The following is a 17145-nucleotide window of genomic DNA, read 5'->3' as shown; positions in this document are numbered from 1 at the left end:
GAGGGAGGCTGCAGCTCAGTGAGTGTCCAGCAGAGGGAGACTGCAGCTCAGTGAGTGTCCAGCAGAGGGAGGCTGCAGCTCAGTGAGTGTCCAGCAGAGGGAGACTGCAGCTCAGTGAGTGTCCAGCAGAGGGCGTGTAAAGCACAGCTGCTGTTTAATCTGATTAGAGCCTGAGCTGCTCAGAGGAGCCGGGTCATTATGAGCTTATCCTCTGTCACTATGAAATCATATCAGCCAATCATATCAGCTCATCTGCCCCGCCTTCTGCCTCTAATTAGCCAATCACATCAGCACATTTTCAGGTCCTCCTCTGCACCACCAGGTCCTCCTCCCTCCACACCACCAGGTCCTCCTCCCTCCGTACCACCAGGTCCTCCTCCCTCTGCACCACCAGGTCCTCCTCTGCACCACCAGGTCCTCCTCCCTCTGTACCACCAGGTCCTCCTCTGCACCACCAGGTCCTCCTCCCTCTGCACCACCAGGTCCTCCTCCCTCTGCACCACCAGGTCCTCCTCCCTCTGCACCACCAGGTCCTCCTCCCTCCGCACCACCAGGTCCTCCTCTGCACCACCAGGTCCTCCTCCCTCCACACCACCAGGTCCTCCTCCCTCCGTACCACCAGGTCCTCCTCCCTCTGCACCACCAGGTCCTCCTCTGCACCACCAGGTCCTCCTCCCTCTGTACCACCAGGTCCTCCTCTGCACCACCAGGTCCTCCTCCCTCTGCACCACCAGGTCCTCCTCCCTCTGTACCACCAGGTCCTCCTCCCTCCGCACCACCAGGTCCTCCTCTGCACCACCAGGTCCTCCTCTGCACCACCAGGTCCTCCTCCCTCTGTACCACCAGGTCCTCCTCTGCACCACCAGGTCCTCCTCCCTCTGCACCACCAGGTCCTCCTTCCTCTGTACCACCAGGTCCTCCTCCCTCCGCACCACCAGGCCCTCCTCTGCACCACCAGGTCCTCCTCCCTCCGCACCACCAGGTCCTCCTCCCGCTGCACCAATAGGTCCTCCTCCCTCTGCACCACCAGGTCCTCCTCCCTCTGTACCACCAGGTCCTCCTCTGCACCACCAGGTCCTCCTCTCTCTGCACCACCAGGTCCTCCTCCCTCTGTACCACCAGGTCCTCCTCCCTCCGCACCACCAGGTCCTCCTCTGCACCACCAGGTCCTCCTCCCTCCGTACCACCAGGTCCTCCTCCCTCTGCACCACCAGGTCCTCCTCTGCACCACCAGGTCCTCCTCCCTCTGTACCACCAGGTCCTCCTCTGCACCACCAGGTCCTCCTCCCTCTGCACCACCAGGTCCTCCTCCCTCTGCACCACCAGGTCCTCCTCCCTCCGCACCACCAGGTCCTCCTCTGCACCACCAGGTCCTCCTCCCTCCACACCACCAGGTCCTCCTCCCTCCGTACCACCAGGTCCTCCTCCCTCTGCACCACCAGGTCCTCCTCTGCACCACCAGGTCCTCCTCCCTCTGTACCACCAGGTCCTCCTCTGCACCACCAGGTCCTCCTCCCTCTGCACCACCAGGTCCTCCTCCCTCTGTACCACCAGGTCCTCCTCCCTCCGCACCACCAGGTCCTCCTCTGCACCACCAGGTCCTCCTCTGCACCACCAGGTCCTCCTCCCTCTGTACCACCAGGTCCTCCTCTGCACCACCAGGTCCTCCTCCCTCTGCACCACCAGGTCCTCCTTCCTCTGTACCACCAGGTCCTCCTCCCTCCGCACCACCAGGTCCTCCTCTGCACCACCAGGTCCTCCTCCCTCCGCACCACCAGGTCCTCCTCCCGCTGCACCAATAGGTCCTCCTCCCTCTGCACCACCAGGTCCTCCTCCCTCTGTACCACCAGGTCCTCCTCTGCACCACCAGGTCCTCCTCTCTCTGCACCACCAGGTCCTCCTCCCTCTGTACCACCAGGTCCTCCTCCCTCCGCACCACCAGGTCCTCCTCTGCACCACCAGGTCCTCCTCCCTCCGCACCACCAGGTCCTCCTCCCGCTGCACCAATAGGTCCTCCTCCCTCTGCACCACCAGGTCCTCCTCCCTCTGTACCACTAGGTCCTCCTCTGCACCACCAGGTGCTCGCCTTTTTAAGTACTGGGTATACATATGTATATATACGTACTACATATAGTATGTCATCATACATTGATTGGCGTGCTAAAGTATTCAGACCTTGAGTCAATACTTTCTCTGCAGTTACAGCTGAAGTCTTTTGGGTTTGTCTCTCCAGCTTTGCTCACTCAGATTGACATTTTTGCCCATTTTTTCAACAAAACAGCTGCAGCTCAGTCAGATTTGACGGAGAGCGTTTGTGAACAGCAGTTTTCAGATCTTGCTACAGATTATCAAATGGATTTTGGTCTGGACTTTGACTGGGTCATTCTAAACACATTAAGATATTTAGTTTGAAATCGTTCCATTGTAGCTCTGGCTTTATGTTTAGGCTCGTTGTCCTGCTGAAGGTGAAGCTCCGCCCCACTCTCAAGTCTTTTGAAGACGCCAACAAGTTCACTGTCCCTGCTGAAGAAAAGCAGCGCCACAGCCTCATGCTGGACCACCAGGTTTGACAGAGGAGACGGTGTGTTCAGAGTCATGTGACCTTTTACTACACCACAGGTTTTTCTTTCAGGCCAAAAAGTTCAGTTTTGGTCTGATCAGACCAGAGAACCTTCTTCCACATGTTTGCTGTGTCCCTCACATGTTTGCTGTGTCCCCCACATGTTTGCTGTGTCCCCTACATGTTTGCTGTGTCCCCCACAAGTTTGCTGTGTCCCTCACATGTTTGCTGTGTCCCTCACATGTTTGCTGTGTCCCTCACATGTTTGCTGTGTCCCTCACGTGTTTGCTGTGTCCCCCACATGTTTGCTGTGTCCCTCACATGTTTGCTGTGTCCCTCACATGTTTATTGTGTCCCCCACATGTTTGCTGTGTCCCCCACATGTTTGCTGTGTCCCTCACGTGTTTGCTGTGTCCCCCACATGTTTGCTGTGTCCCTCACATGTTTGCTGTGTCCCTCACATGTTTATTGTGTCCCTCACATGTTTGCTGTGTCCCCCACATGTTTGATGTGTCTCTCACATGTTTATTGTGTCCCTCACATGTTTGCTGTGTCCCCCACATGTTTGCTGTGTCCCCCACATGTTTGCTGTGTCCCTCACATGTTTGCTGTGTCCCTCACATGTTTATTGTGTCCCCCACATGTTTGCTGTGTCCCCCACATGTTTGCTGTGTCCCTCACGTGTTTGCTGTGTCCCCCACATGTTTGCTGTGTCCCTCACATGTTTGCTGTGTCCCTCACATGTTTATTGTGTCCCCCACATGTTTGATGTGTCTCTCACATGTTTATTGTGTCCCTCACATGTTTGCTGTGTCCCCCACATGTTTGCTGTGTCCCCCACATGTTTGCTGTGTCCCCCACATGTTTGCAGTGTCCCCCACATGTTTTCTGTGTCCCCACATGGCTTCTGGCAAACCATAAACAGGACTTTCTTAAGACTGTTTTTGAACAATGGCTTCTTCTTGTTTCTCTTCCATAAAGGTCAGATTTGTGTCGTGCACGACTAATAGTCGTCCTGTGGACAGATTCCTCCTCCTGAGCTGTGGATCTCTGCAGCTCCTCCAGAGTTCCCAGGGGTCTCTTGGCTGCATTTCTGATCAGTGCTGTCCTTGTTCAGATGTACGTTTATGTGAACGCCCATGTCTTGGTAGGTTTGTAGTTGTGTCATACTCTTTCCATTTCCAGATGATGGATTGAACAGTGCTCCGTGACATGTTCTTTTGTAGATTTTATTTATTTAAAAGGAACAGTGCATATTAATGAACAGAGACTCTAAATATGCCAGAATAACCTCTTGGCTACTTTCTATCAGGACAGAATACAACATATAACACACAGCACATACATTTGATACAAGTGACTACATTTGAACACAACATCACAACAAGTTCAAAGCTTTTACAACCTTAACTCTGCTTTAAACTTGTCCACATCTTCATCCCTGGCTTTTCTGGTGTGTTCTTTGGACTTCATGTTGCTGTTTGGTCCCAAACATTCACAGAACAGCTGCATTTATAGTGAGATCAGATTACACACAGGAGGAATCATCAGGAAACTGCTGACAATGTTCAGTGCTATATTTTTTATATTGATTCTTTTCATCTGGAAGTCATGTATCATTTTCCTTTCACTTCACAATTATGTGCCACTTTGTGTTGCTCTTTCAGTTTGTGGTCGTGGCGTGACAAAATGTGGAAAAGTGCCAGGGGGATGAACACTTTTGCACTTTTATCTTTTACTTTTATCGATTATAAACCGCAGTATTGAAATGGCAACAACTTCATAATACAAACAGGTCAATTGACTTCCTGTTCAAAACTGCAGAACTCTTCATAGTAGCATTTCACAGTAACAAGCAGCAGATTCTCATTTAGATGTTTTTATTTTGGAAACGTGACATTTTAGAACTCTACGCGTGTCTTTATTTTTCAAATAATCACTTCCAAGTAGGTGTAGGCAGGATAATCTAAGCGCTCGAGCCTCGACACAGGATTACTCAAACATGCAAGAATCAAAACACAACTTTGAGTAAATGATGAGGAAACGGCATTGAAAAGTTCATTAAAGATGATTTTGCCTAATATTTCCCCTTTAAACACACCCAAATTGAGAACTACAAAGAAATAAAAATGTACTTAACAGCATTTATTTATCCATCAATGTACATCTAATGAGTCCATGTTATTTTCTTTCCTTTAAACATTTTCTTCGCACTCAAAATGTATTTTCCATGCTTGTGTTGGAAACAGCACATGACAAATCAAACTGGACTCATCTTTCAGTACAACACAATACAAACCAACCTGCTTTGAGATAAGAAGAACACAGGAGCCGGTCTCTGAGGCCCGGCGCCTCCCTCTGCTCCTTGGGGACACACACTGTTTCATCATGTCTCTGTGTCTCCAGGTAACGGGCTGTCCCCTGTGTGTGTCCCTGTGTCCCCTCTGTGTCCCACTGTCCCACAGCGCCAGCCGCATCATAACGAGCCCCGCCTGAGTCCTCCGACAGGGCCACGGCCGAGGACAGATACACTAATGCTCAGTCTTTTGCTTATTTGCCTCATTCAAATGTTAAGCCACACAGTGTACACACACAAGCTTTTAACCATATTAAAACCGTCATTGTTTTTACCTATATTATCCTGCATTCAAGAGTTGAGTGCTCAGAAAATTCCAGTTTTCCCCTACCTGCTATCTCTGCCCACATGGGTCAGACATGTGGGTTAAATCATGTCCTGTTGCCCTTATCCAAAATTTAAATTCACTGCTTGTTACGGTGAAATGTCAGTGTGAAGCTTATCAGTCATTTTAGATCAATATTGTGGTTTATAATGAACAAAAAGCTTAAAAAACTCTTGCTGGTCATAGAGGATATGTTAGGATTTTAAAAATATATTTACAGAAGACTGTTTACTGAACCAGGACTAAATCAGGATGTGTTTATTTAACTTTGCTTAAAGTTGAGATGACAAGTTAGAATACACATTCTAAAACCAAGTGAACATGACTATATTTTAAAAAGTATTGCCCATTTTCCCCAAGTTTGACTATTACTAGCTAATAAAGTTATTTTGTGGTTGGACATGAGCAGCAGATGTGACATAGACAGAGGTAATTTTACATTGTATCTATACTGTAAACCAGGGCTAAAATTCAAATAAAATATACAATCGTTAGATTTGATAAATAATAGCTGATAACGCCTTTATTTTGTTAAATAAATGCTTAAACTGTCAGAAAATGCTGCCGGTTGCATCCAAATTGTCTCGTTGCGTTCAAATTGTCTCTTACATTTTGGATAGGACGTCACTTGTTGATGACATCACAGAGGGATTCTGTTTTAGAACTCAGCTCTACTTTTTTCCACAAAAGGCTACTTGACTGATTGAAAATGATGGTTAATATTCACCACAGGTGCCATCCCACCCAACCAAGTCATAATTAGAAAAACATGAAAATAGTCATATTCACAGTCATATGTTAGAAGAGCAGGGGCCCCAGAAGTGACCTACATGTTTGTAGTGAGGATGAACTCTACAGAGAGTCTCCACCGGTTTGGGAATCGAACACATGACCCTCTCACTGTGAGACAGAGTGCTGAACTCATTGCAGCTGAGCCAGGTTGAACAAACTTGAGCAGGACTAACTTCACTCTAAACTCACACTAATGACTAAATAAGGAGTCAGGACAGAGCCTAAACCAGGTCTAAACATGGACTTAATGAACCAGTTCTAAACCTGGTCTAGATTTGGACTAAACCAGGACTTTAGGGGAGGCCTCAGAAACCTCCAAACGTAAATGATTGCTGTTGTTGTTGTTCACATCTTCACTTTTGTATTGTAATTGTACCAAAGATGGCAGCATTTCCTGCTCTTTCAGTGGCCCCCAAACCCCGCGCCGTACGTCGTGACGCCGCTTTTACGTGGGGTTTCCCGGCGCTGAAAGCAGGGCTATCGCGCCGGAGTTGCCAAGTCCCCTTATTTCTAGCGACTTTGAGCTTCTTTGGGAACATTTATTTAAAGTAAGTATTTATTTGTGACGGATTCAGTTTTGTTTAAGGCAGAATATATATTTGAGTGTTTTGGGAATTTCCACTTCATGTCAATTCAACATGGGGACATAATCCCAAATAAGTAATGCTACTAATGGTGTAAGATTAAAACCAATGTGTCCGTATTCTTCACCAAATATGCGTCAGAAAAATAACCTTGTATGATGTATTTGGCTTAAAAAGTAATGTTCAAGCAGTATATTTAGTTATTGTACTACTTATACACTAGTATACAGGCACACGTGACAAAACTGACTGAATTATAAAACAGTTGAATGTTCTTATTTTGAGTTATATTTGAGTGCTATTTTTTATTATAAATGGTGTGTACATAGTAAGCCTACTTTTATTTTTTATCTTATAGCCTATTTTTATCCTATAGTAGATTTTATGATGTTTAGATGTTTTTCTTTTTAACTTTATTAAGGTGGTTTTCTCACTTTTCTTTGTTTTATGTCACACCGTATCACCACAGCAAGTTCCTATGTTAATTATGTTCATTGACAATGGCAATAAACATTTTCTGGTTCTGGTTCTGGTTCTGGTTCTGGTTCGTCAGTGAGGCTGGGGTCGCTGGCTGAGGCTGCTTTTCCCGGGCTCGGTTACGTGCTTCTCTGGTGGGATGTGGCAACCCCGCACCGCACCCATCTCTGCTGTTTCTCCGCCGTTTCTCTGCTGTTTCTCCGCTCTGCTGTTTGATGGCCGCAGGAAGCCGCCGCTGAGAGCTCGGACAGAAGGCACGCACCGGGGGACGGCTCGTCGGCGGGAACGACCCAGAGGATTGAGGCTTTTGTTGGATTTGGGTTTTTCTCCGGGAGAGTGTTTGGACGGAACTCCGACGTGCATTTGTGGTGGACAGCGCCCAGTCTCTGCGCCGGTGTGTCTCCCCCTCGGCGGCTCTAAACTGGGTGCGGGGAGTGCCGCTCCTTGGGTCGGCCACAATTAGCTCCATCTGAACCCTACACGGAGAGCAGGCCCTTTAACACCGCGTACGGTCAATGTGAGAGGACGCACGGGCACCACAGTCTGAAAGCGGGTAAGGCCAACTTCACTGTGCATGTTTGTGTGGAGGCAGAGGAGACGCTAAGGGTTAATCTGGCCCCTGTTAGCCGCTGTTAGCTCGGTGCTAATGCTCCTATTTCCAGAGAGTGGGTGTGGGCGAGTGTCGGGGGAAACACGTCCCGTCTGCGCTGCCCTTAACACGCTTATGTCAATGCACCATTTCATCTACTCATTTCCCGTAAAGCTCTAGGCCCGTGTGAGGCCTGTGTCTGGTGGAACTGCAGACGGCGCAGGCCCCGCTCCGGATACATTCTGCTCCCGTTGACACTTACGTTACGTCTTTAGTGATGGGCACGTTTGGAAGTGAAGGCAGCTGTATAAGCACTAAACCGCCCGGTCCAGCAGCTGCACCGGGCTGTGTGCGCTGTTCGGGGCCGACCTTCCACCTGTGCGTGTGGGGGTTGATGCAGACGGGTCAGTGGGTCAGCGGCCCCCGCTAAAGGCCCCGTCTGCTCACTTACATTAGACATGGAGATGTGTTTATGTGCGACCTGTGGTGAGATGGCAGATGGACAAACCTGATCAAACTCTTCGTATCGGTCCTTAATCAGCGCTAAAACCAACATGAAGTTCCCGTGGGTCCTGGCAGGCTCCCGTACAGCGTTAGCAGTGGCTGGACCACCCTAGGGCGGGCCTGCAGCCCTGACCCGATAGAATCAGTCTGGTGACAGAGTAGTTCTGAGCCCCGGGCCTGGCCGCAGTGAGGAGCACGCTGACCCTGTGTGTGTTTAAGTGCACACTGGCCTCTCTAATGGGATTGGGTCAATCTGGTTATGTGCACCGGGGCTGGGCCTCACTGGAACACCGTGTGTGGGCTCAGCGCTACACGACTCGAGTAAATAATTTAGTCCGAAGGATTGATTCAGAAAGCTGGCTTAGATGGGACTGGCTTAGGTGGGACTGGCTGTGGTCCTGCTCTGTCCCCGGGCTGAACCTTGCATGTGTTCGGGCCGGTGTGAGCCGCGGACACACGGGCCTTACCTAAGCCTGTGTGGGACAGTTCTCACTCACACTGTAAAGCCTGTCTGTGATTTGTGACTCAGGAGATGCATTGATTGGCCCGTGGCCCCTCCCTCGGCTGCAGAATGAATGAGTTCCTGTATCTGGGCCTGAGCAGCTGCAATAAACAAGATGGCGTTAGCAGCCTTGTTTCCTCTGTGAGGCAGCTGTGAGCGGAGCAGGACGGTAGTTACGGAGCGGCCCGGTTACAGGCCACGGGACTGCTCCGGAGAGAGTGGACGCGTCTCACGGGTGCTCGCTGCTCTCACTGTCATTAGGCCGACTACTGCTTTTTATAGCTCCAGCACATCCACAGGAGGCTTTATTCACTGATAGAGTTTAAATTAACGCTGTGAGCGATACAGTCTTCCATTTTACCATAATATAAAAGAACATTTGCGATAATCATGATTGACAAACTCATTGACATGATAAAAAAACAAAACAATTTAAGGATATTTAAAGGTTGAATGGACGATTTTTTTTGACCCAAATCTAAGTCTTATTTCCTCGTGGCGTGGACTGCCGATTAGTCCTGCCACGTATCAATCATAAAACGCACCTATCGCTCACCTGCAGCCGCGTGCGGGCTCGTCCCCACGAGCAGCACATTCCCGCGTGTCTAAGCGCATTGATCTCATCATAATATAGTTCCCTGAGTGTATGGGACAAAATTGGGACGGAGAAAGACAGTTCGAGCTGACTCAGAAGTAGACTGAAATCTAAGGGAGACGAGAGATGCAATGCGATCCGTTGCCCTAATAAACAACATGCACGTGTGTGTTGTATCAGTCCACACGGGGGAGTGCGCATGCGCACTTCCGCCTGCGTTCTCAAATCGCCGATAAATCGTCCATTGCGCCTTTAAGTCATGGTTCTAGTCCTCACCGCCCTTTCAGTTTGTATTAGTGGTTTTACCCTAAACTGAGCCTCTGCCCACCTAAAGTGAGCTGCTTCTGCCCACCTAAACTGAGCCTCTGCCCACCTAAACTGAGCTGCTTCTGCCCACCTAAACTGAGCTGCCTCTGCCCAGTCTCTGCCAACCTAAACTGCCGCCTGTCCCTGTGTGGGATATAAAGCCCTCTGTTGTCAGTTGTAGAGTTATCTTTAAGCTGCCTGTAATAAATGTTGGATAATAGTATTAACTTTTTAATCCTGCATGTGGATGGCCCTCAAGGATTATAGGATTTTGCCACTGATATGGTCATTTTCACACATGCGGGCTGTAGATGTGAGCAACAGGTGATGAAGACTCTCATGCTTAACCTCCAAAGTGAAAATGGCATGTTTTATGTATTTATGTACTTAGTTCTAGACAATGTATCTGATATTGTCCTTTTGCATATCTCCAAAACAACAATTGTGATATTAACCACATCCCTCTCCACTAAGTGACAATAGGAGCGTGTTTAAGTAGTTTTATACACGCAATGTTGAGGTGTGCAGAGCCTCTCTGGTCCATGGTCTTTTGAATAGTCAGCTGACCGTTGCAGAACCGTAACGCGGCCTACACTTTGCATGTAGCCGCTCTTCTCCTGCCCCTTTCACTGGAGCCGTCACATTTGCATGGCACAAAGCATGTTACGTGACCTCATTTGAATGAGTTATCACTTTGAATATGTTTTTCTTCCTCCAAGTGGTGTAACAGGAGTCCACACATTGCAGCACATGTTAAAGTATACAGTTGTTGCAGAACTGATTTGATTTTTGAGCGTATTTTATTATTTTGCAACAAAGGCACACCACGGTGCAGAAAAACCCCATTACTCCCCCAAACGTCAAGTATGCATATAAGCTCGTATTGTACAGAGAAGAGCGGAGGGCAGTGCATGTGTGGATGGGACAGATGTGTGTCCAGCAGAGGATGAGGACACAGCCACTTCTGATATAATACTCTGGTCAACTTAAGGGCTTTTAACCATGTTATTATTGTTTTCCCATCTCATTTATTTACCCTCTTGAAGTTGTGTTTGTATGAATCTTTATTCTCCTGCAATCGAGTATTAACACCACTGCTCCAACTGTCCCGTTTTCATGTTCACTGGGACGTCTCTGTTCTGATTTAATTAAAGTCCTTTCCCAGCTGGAGGTGCATGTAGCATTCATGGTCAGTTATTCAGTTAATGTCAGTTCTTATTCCCCCAAAGCTCACTAAAGCATGTCATGCTACATTGTCATGTGAAAAGTGCGTCCTGAATAATGCTTCTGGTAAAATAGAAGCTTTTTAAAGGTAATGTAACATTTCTGCTCAACATGTACCACCTGCCAACAATCATGGTGTTTGTCCTGGAATGTTTCACAGTAAGACACTAAACCCATTTATTCATTTATAGATGAGAAACCACACAGGGAGTCGATCATGTCGATCACTATAAACCAAAACGAAACGTAACACAATATTGCTCCGAAACTGCTTAACTTCCTCATCATAGCAACATTTCATTGTTTTGACCCCTTTAGTCTGACCTGGACCTGGAATTTGTTGCAAATAAGTTGGCGGTAGTCAAAAAAGATGTCGGTGTGTTTGAGAAGGGTCAAATCATTGGCGTCGAGCAGAGAAAACGTCTTGAGAAGCAGAAACTAATCTACTACAGATCTGAACCGCAGTGAGGACACTCTCTCCATCATCAACACAAGATCCATGTGAGGAATAATGACGCACTGAAGATCTGTGTGAGGAATAAGTACGCACTGAAGATCTGTGTGAGGAATAAGGACGCGCTGAAGATCTGTGTGAGGAATAAGGACGCACTGAAGATCTGTGTGAGGAATAAGGACGCACTGAAGATCTGTGTGAGGAATAAGGACGCACTGAAGATCTGTGTGAGGAATAAGGACGCACTGAAGATCTGTGTGAGGAATAAGGACGCACTGAAGATCTGTGTGAGGAATAATGACGCACTGAAGATCTGCGTGAGGAATAATGACACTGGATGGAAATAAGACTATAAAAGATTGGATGTGTCAAATCAAATGAAATGGGCTAGTAATAGTTGAGAACTCAAGCAACTGTTCTTTTTTTTTTATATGCATGCGCACACTCGCCATACTCACCCCCACCCTCCAGTTGTTTCCAAGACGCCGCCCACCATCAAACCTCGTGTGGAAGCACGCAAAAGCCTCGCTGCTACACGTGGCTTTGTTTATTAGCGCGACGGATCACATCATCTCTCGTCTCCACAGATTTCCGTCTCTTCTGAGCTTGTCGTCATTTTGTACTGTACACTGAAGGAACTCTCTAAACACACACAGCGACATATCAACCATGCATGCGCAGCCATGGAAACGTGCTGCTATCATGGGAACGAGGCTGCAGATGTGCAGTAGTACGCTGGGAATGATTGACATGTGGGAGAACTACTCGGCTGTCCACGCCACGAAGAAATGACTCTGCGCTCCAAAAATCCTGTTATTTAACTTTTGTTTTCCCAGTGAAGGCTTTAGAGGATTACAGATGTCATTTTTCACCCTTCCCATTTTCATGACCTCTATTAACCTAGATTCCGTGTGCATAAAGCACTTAGCACCTCGTAACATACGCACAAGTTTCATAGCAATGCACGTGAAAACACTTTGAAGCTGGTGCTAAACTTTGCAGATGTGCTGAAGCGTTTGCTCAGATCATTTCCTCCGTCTGTGTCTGTCTGTCTGCCCCATGCTGCTGCTGAGTTAAGACGCAGGGAGAGAGTGAGCGATTCAAATCCTCAATGAAGGAGCTCAAGTGTGAAAGTTAGGGTAGTGTGGATTAAATACCAAAAATAACATATCTTAACCTGTCACCATCCACCTGTCCGCCGGCGAGCATTTTCCAAATTACAAAAGTTCTCTTACATCATCACTTTTATTTCCGTGGTCAATACCAGCAAGCTATACATCATTTTAAAGCTTATTTTCTCAACAAAACGAATATGTCATTGATTTACATTGAATAATATGCCCCAATAAGCAATTGCAAATAGTTTGTGAGAAAGTTTCAAATTTTATAAACGCATGTCCTACCTGTTTGCTGTTTATGACGGACGAAACTGCTTTAATTCTGTACATCCTTGTACTCGGTCTGTCCGTAAGGAATCATTGAAAAACAATATCCACTTGTATCTTTCCTGAAGTTATCCGATTTCGAGATATTGTCAAGTAAATAAAGTTTTCTTCGTTGACGATAGTCAGAGAATGCTCTCGTCCGGCGCATTTGTCCGTCCATAACAAATGACCTGTGACTTATGATGGTGTTTGGCATCGATCTCTTCCTCAGACTGTTACCTACAGAATGAGGCCATCCATCAGTCTGTCACCGGGTGGTTTGTTCTCTACAGCCTCCGGAGGAAAAAAATGCGCCGCGTCCATCTTTGTTTTTAGCCCTACGCTACTGCTAACAGTCACATAGGAGACTTTGATTGACATATTATTCTAGCCAATAAGAATAGCTTTCGAATGGTAGGCGGGACAAAGGCCTTATTCACACAGAATTCTCCGTTCTCGTGCATAAGACAGTCAGAGCCTAGATCAGGCATGGCCAAACTACGGCCCGGGGGCCAAATGCGGCCCTCAGACTCATTTCTGTTGGCCCTCCGGCTTTCTGCTGTTGTATTTTTACTTTAACATTTGGAAACATTCAAGCATTCTAGTTATACCAACCTAATATTAATGTTCCAAGTCTTATTAAAGGTGTGGAGGCTCATCCAAACAATATAAAATGCAAAACTTCACTTTAATAAGTAATAATTCGACATTGTCAGGTTGTTTGTGGCCCTCTGCTGCGTATAAGTTTCAAAATGCGGCCCTCGGTGAAAAAAGTTTGGACAACCCTGGCCTAGATATTTCTGCATTTTGCGACTAGATTTTACGCATCACGTTTTCTGATTTTATTAGCCTTTTGGACACACATTTTGTTAGATGTGTTATATCAATACAAAAATAAAATAAAAAAATATTTTTTTAACCTCTATATGGGAAATTCATGGGTAAACTCATATTTACACATTTTCACATTCATTGTTTTTAGCAGTTATAATATTAGTGGCCTACAAAACATCAAAATGTATGTTTTATGATCATAGAGGAGCTAAAATTGTAATAAAACAGTTTGGTACAGTTGGCACATATTTGGATCACTTGTTCCGAATATACTTTTTGATACAAAAAGGTCAACAGCACCAAAATGCCTGTTCCTAGAGATCTGAAACTTTACACAGTTGTTGTCAACAAGATATAAGCAGCATGTACAGTGAACAGCATATGCACACAATGAAGTATGTCTTGCTCAGGACCATTACAAATTGACAATATTCAGGCGAGACTAAAAAAGGATGTTTTTTATGTTTGGGCCTCTGTAGTGTAAGTTCTGAAGCTCTGACAGTGTTCATGTGCACATCTGCAGAAACTAGAAGGTCTAAGCTTTCTAATAAGATGAGATAATGATGCATCACACTTGCATGTGGGCTGTAAGATCCTCTTTTAATAAGCAATGCCATTTGGGTATGTCCAACCATTGTGCACAGGGCGAAATAGGTGGATAGTAACAGGTTAAGCAACTTCATTTTATTGTGGCTGAAGTGATGGGTTGAGTCTAGAATCAATATCAGTGGGACTTTTCTGTGCGTAAAGTGGGGCAGCTCGTCACCTCCTCTGGCATAAGGTGTACCACCACCATATCTTTCAGGGGTACACAGTAGTGGAGCGTACGGCTTACTTAACGTTCACCTCTAAACAAGAAAGCAAGAGCCATTTAGAGGTACAGCCAGAGCGGTCGTGCTCACAGCAGGGGAATGACGAGAGGCAAAAGGCTCTTTGTACCTCCGACTCCCAACTGACTCACCTTAGTTTTGGGATGTGGGGACAAGTGGGGGAGCAGAGCCTTTGATAGGAGGGTCTTGGGACTTCCCTTGGCCCCCCCTGGTGCCGCCCATGCATCAAAACAACAGGCTATTGACTCATTGCCAATGCCCACTTCTACTTAATGATGAGTTAGTTTTCTTCCTAACAGGAGCAGAAACTGTGCCTCGCTCAGCACCAGGGCCACACTTGAGTCAGTGTGTATTGTACTCTTACTGTACTGGAGGGCCACATGAACAGAGCACTGTTCTGTCAGCCCCAGGACTGTTCTAGTTTCATGTAGCTAAGTGGGTTATGGGACCTGAGGCGCTGCTTTTCACAGGGGCCCACAAGGACCATGGCCCTCTGCCTGCTCAACCAACTGCATTCAACCTAAACAATCCTAAATAATTCACCATTATTTATTTTTTCCCTAGTAGGGAAGCATCCTGTTTAGCAGAAATCTTCTAAATGTGATCAGACGTGTCTGAGCTAAGAACGCTCCAACCTTTGCCACCTCACTGCTGCAAGAGTAATTCCTGTGATATTTGAATTCTTGAACCTCTGCCATTTCTGTGTTAGAACTGGTTTGACCGATCGCACCAATCAGCATTGTTGCTTTGGGCAGAAGCCAAAGCTGAAGCATCTAAATGAAACGTGATGCTGAAGCGTGCACAGTTTTGTCTGAAACACATGTGCTCGTTTTTTAATTAATCTTAATTATAATAGACATCTACAAAAAATTCCCCATTTTCTAGATGGGGGGCAAAAACACTTTTTTTTTTCTCTTTTTCCTCTCAACTAGATTCAGGAAAAGGTTAAAGTTAGCCTCTGTTGTTCCTGTAATGAAATTTGTCCTTTTGTCCATTTGACCCATCCTTCAGGAGCACCAAGCTCCGCAGCACAGCGCCCAGAGACCCACAACGTCTTACTGTGAGGCGAGAGTGCTTCCCTCAAGTTTGAGTTCTCTGCTTGCTCTGTTGTTGTGACACTTCAGATTGAAGCATTGGTCTGAATGTTGAGCCTTCTGTCCCAGTGAGAGTGACCTGGATAGATGTGTGTAGAAGTTGTGTCCAAGTGATACACTTGTCTGCTGCCAGGTGCAGTGTCATGTACTTCACACAACATTTTGATTGAGTTGCATTTTATTAGTTGACCCAATAGCGTTGACATTAACCACAGTAACTTTAGCTTGTCCTCACTGCCGAGAGCCCACTACTCACTGCCGAGAGCCCACTACTCACTGCACAGTTCCTCCAGAGCCCAGAGACCCTCCTGTACCTGAAGTGTGCACTCTTTCCACCACCATGGGGTCATGTACATGTGGAGACAGGCCTGTGCGCTGCCTGTGATTCACATGATATATTTCACCATATATCCAGATACTCTTGACATAACAGGATTTTAGGAAGAAAAAATAAATAGATTTTCTAAATTTTGAAGAGTCATAAGATAAGACACAGAACAATAAGAATACAGAATAATTCTCAGTGAAACTATTGATACAGAATGACTGAGTGCAAGCTTGTAGACAGAGGGCCATCTTCCCGTATTTGGACTGGGTATTTTAAAATGTGGACCGGCATTTTCGAATGCGGCGGCGCACGGCGCTCGTGCGGCAGCCGCGCACGGTGTAACGTCAGATGGCGCACTGCGTTAAAAGCGCAGCTTTATTTAGTACAAGCGTCGGAAAATACGGCGTGATACGCCGCTCCCAAGTGGAAGAGTGTGATCATAATTTTGGCTTTCCAAGTACTTTTTACGGACGCGGTGTTTTCAAATCCTATCCAAAAGCCTGAATGAGTGAAAGTTTGTAACGAAAGCGGTGCGTGAAAAAGTCGCGAGAAACAGAGTTGCTTGTGTTAGGCTTTAATTTTTAACGACGACAATTTCAAGAACCGTCAGTAACGGGGGGTTTTCAACAACAACCCAACTTCTCTGTCCTACCACCGAGACCACCCCCACAAAACTTCCCGACAACCATTGTGGCAAAGTTAGAACGCTACAGTATTGAATGAATCAGTATTGATACTTTGGTAACACGGGCAACATCCTACTTTCAGAAGGAATATAAACCAGTTGTCAGTTCTATAAATACAATCACATGAAGTGGCCATTTATACTTTGACAGAATGGGGGAGTTATTAGATATTTAGGTGGTGAATACATTTTTAATTCACCCCCGCTGACAATATAGAAGGTGTTCATTCGTGACCTGAGTCAGATTGAGTTAATCAGTCATGTTTGTCTTTGATGATTCATGGGTTTCTCTGATTGGTGTATCCATTTGTCAGTCACTCCCATCTGAACCCTGGCATGAGCCCAGCCCCGACTAGCCATTTTGTGTCACGTTCCTCACGGCCGCAATTTTAACTTAAGTAAAACAAAGGGAATATGATTACATTTAAAATTTGACCAAACATTTGGCCTGTTTTTCTCCAATTTGGCCATTTTGGTCGTGTTTGTTACTTCCCGGCCCGCAAATGACCTAGCTAGTGGTAATCCCACAACTGTTACTTAGCAATCAGTTTGTAAACAAGGGCCAAAATCCATTTAAATCATAGAATAGTTATGATTTGATAACATAATTACACCTGACAAAACCTTCACTTTGTTAAATGATTGTTTTAACGTCATTAAAAAGGTGATAATGATTATAATA

At 46.3% G+C, this 17145-nt stretch overlaps 1 protein-coding gene across 2 annotated transcripts in view; it reads left to right on the top strand.

Annotated features, from left to right (window-relative positions):
• The first annotated feature begins 7236 nt into the window (after nt 1-7236).
• gnb1a (guanine nucleotide binding protein (G protein), beta polypeptide 1a) overlaps nt 7237-17145 on the top strand; it is a 35406-nt gene continuing 25497 nt past the window's right edge. For both annotated transcript variants that reach the window (XM_072449306.1, XM_072449304.1), the window contains exon 1: nt 7237-7647. The gene's annotated coding sequence lies outside the window, so the exon portion shown is untranslated. The remainder of the gene's footprint in view (nt 7648-17145) is intronic.

Source organism: Eucyclogobius newberryi, unplaced genomic scaffold (assembly GCF_026437365.1).
Source record: "Eucyclogobius newberryi isolate DKJ021-1_F unplaced genomic scaffold, fEucNew1.0.hap1 SCAF_17, whole genome shotgun sequence".
Classification (NCBI taxonomy): Eukaryota; Metazoa; Chordata; class Actinopteri; order Gobiiformes; family Gobiidae; genus Eucyclogobius; species Eucyclogobius newberryi.
This window is presented reverse-complemented; position numbering and strand designations above follow the sequence as displayed.